The sequence below is a fragment of the Globicephala melas genome, chromosome 12, assembly GCF_963455315.2.
Source record: "Globicephala melas chromosome 12, mGloMel1.2, whole genome shotgun sequence".
Lineage (NCBI taxonomy): Eukaryota > Metazoa > Chordata > Mammalia > Artiodactyla > Delphinidae > Globicephala > Globicephala melas.
In genome coordinates, this window is record NC_083325.1 from 14509861 (window position 1) to 14512561 (window position 2701).

General features: G+C 47.3%; 1 non-coding gene across 1 annotated transcript; it reads right to left on the reverse strand.

Moving 5' to 3' along the window:
• Window positions 1–343: 343 nt before the first annotated feature.
• LOC115842572 (U6 spliceosomal RNA) lies at window positions 344–450 on the reverse strand. The gene has a single exon (XR_004035361.1). It is a non-coding gene; the product is annotated as a U6 spliceosomal RNA (small nuclear RNA).
• Between the last annotated feature and the right edge of the window lie 2251 nt (window positions 451–2701).

Consider the following 2701-nt stretch of genomic DNA (forward strand, 5'->3'; position numbering starts at 1 on the left):
TCAGACAGAGAATGACAAATATCATATGATATCGCTTATACGTGGAATCTAAAAAAATGATATAAATTAACTTATTTACAAAACAGAAACAGACTCACAAACTTAGAGAATGAACTTGTTAGCACAAATTCACGTGCCTGATACACAGTGAGGCCAAACAAGCCAAAACATCGGAGTCTGGAACAGAGAAAGGTTTATTGCAGGGCCATGCAAGGAGATGGGTGGCTCATGCTCTAAAATCCCCGAGCTCCCTGAAGGGTTTTGGCAAAGCATTTATTTTTTTTTTTTTGTACTTGATATTTACTTTTATTCTGATTACATAAGCATTGATTTTTTTTTTCCAAAAAATATGGAACGCTTCACGAATTTGCGTGTCATCCTTGTGCAGGGGCCATGCTAACCTTCTCTGTATCATTCCGATTTTAGTATATGTGCTGCCGAAGTGAGCACTGGCAAAGCATTTTTTCTTTTTTTTTTTTTTTGCGGTACGCGGGCCTCTCACTGCTGTGGCCTCTCCCGTTGCGGAGCACAGGCTACGGACGCGCAGGCTCAGTGACCATGGCTCACGGGCCCAGCCACTCTGCGGCATGTGGGATCTTCCCAGACCGGGGCACGAACCTGTGTCCCCTGCAGCGGCAGGCGGACTCTCAACCACTGCACCACCAGGGAAGCCCTGGCAAAGCATTTTTAAAAGCCAGGTTTGGGGCGGCAGGTTGCAGGGTATGTGATCAGCTCGTGCAAAATTCTCTGACTGGCTGATGGTGAGGTAACAGGGTGGTGTCACAGGGGTTAACATTATCAACCTATAGGCTCCAGGAGGCCTGGGGCTCCAAGCTCATGGCCAACAAGTAGTTAACATCTTCCATTTGGTAAGGGGTTTTCACATCTGTAAAACAACTCAGGAAATGTGCATCAAATACTGTTATCTATGTTCTTCAGAGAGGAGCTAAAGCAGAGGTTATGGGGGAAGGCCTGTCACTGGATGGCCCCATAAGGTCCAGCTTGGTTACAAACTTATGATTACCAGGGCGGGGAAGGGTGTGTGTGGCGGGGAGGGATAGATTGGGAGTTTGGCATTGACATGTACACACGGCTATATTTAAAATAGGGAACCAGCAAGGACCTACTGTATAGCACAGGGAACTCTACTCAATACTCTGTAATAACCTAAATGGGAAAAGAGTTTGAAAAAGAATAGATATCTGTATATGTATAACTGAATCACTTTGCTGTACACCTGAAACTAACACATTTCTTTTTTATCTTTTTTGGCTACGTGGCATGCAGGATCTTAGTTTCCTGACCAGGGATTGAAACCACGTCCCCTGCAGTGGAAGCATGGAGTCTTAACCACTGGACTGACCGTCAGGGAAGTCCCCTAACACAACATTTCTAATCAACTATGCTCCAATATAAAATTAAAAAAATTTTTTTAAATGGGGCTTCTGAAAGCCCACTCTGCTAAAGAGCTCTGATCAGGAACAATGCTCTCACATAACTGCCATGAAATGGCTAATTGTGAAAGCAGTCATCAATCCCATTTTCCCCAGTAAAATGTCCATCCCATATGAACCCGTGCCCTGCTGTACCACCTCCAGAGCCCTGGTGAGTGCTGTTGGGTGAAGTGTAGAGGGTGGATTTGTAACAGGGAAGAGACAAATCTGACCCCATATTGGATCTGTTTCTTATAGGTTAACATTTGCTTTCCTGTTGCTTTTCTTATTATAATCATACATAATGGCCTGCCACAGAGAACCCTGCCCCTCTGCCTGAATGTTAAACTAAAGGGCCTTTGTTCAGCTCACAGGGAGGCATTCTGACCCTGCCCACGTGTGAATGGCTGCAGGAAAGAAGAAATTAACACATCCCCTCCCCCATGCAGGCCATGCGAGATGCTTTGTAAGACTGATGGCCGTTTTACTTTACTTCCTCACCTCCCCCTCCCCCGGTTCTATAAAAGAATCTGACATCTAGACCCCATAAGAGGGTTATTTGGGGACCTTAGTCCGCCATCTTCTCGGTCTGCTGGCTTTCTGAATAAAGTCACTATTCCTTGTCTCAACACCTCATCTGATTTATTGTCCTGTCGTGTGGCGAGCAGAGTGAGCTTGGACTCCGCAACAGATTGGGGAGGGGAGACCAAATAAGGGACGGTGGAAGTAGGGACCGTGGAAGGAAATGGAGGGTGATAGGTAAGACACAGGGGGTGCAGTGACCTTGGCAAAGGCCTATTTTACAAACGAAGAAACTAAAGCTCAGATAGGTAATACAAGATCTGGCCTTGCCTCTCTGCAAAACTTGTCTTTTTCCTTTGAGACCCTGAGTGTCAGGTGAGCAATTCTCCAGGAGGACAGATGTGCAGGAGCATGGCGGTGGGGGGCATGTATGAGAGGTGGGCGAGCTTCTTTTCCCCCCACCCCAACCCCACGGAAGAAGATACAGGGCTCAGCAGGGTCAGAAGGGAAAGACCTGGGGGGCACACTTGATTCTTCTGCATCATCCTTTCTTTCCACCGGTGGCAGAGTGGTCCCCCAGGAAACAGACTCTGAGGTGGAGATTAGTGGGCAGGAAGTTTATTGTGCTGTTCCCTGGGCTTAATGCCCCTGGGATGGGGAGGTGGAGGCATGGTGGGGAGAAGCAGAAGCAAGCAATAGGAGAAACTGGGCAGCCAAGAGGTCTCAGCAACGGCCACAGCCCAACA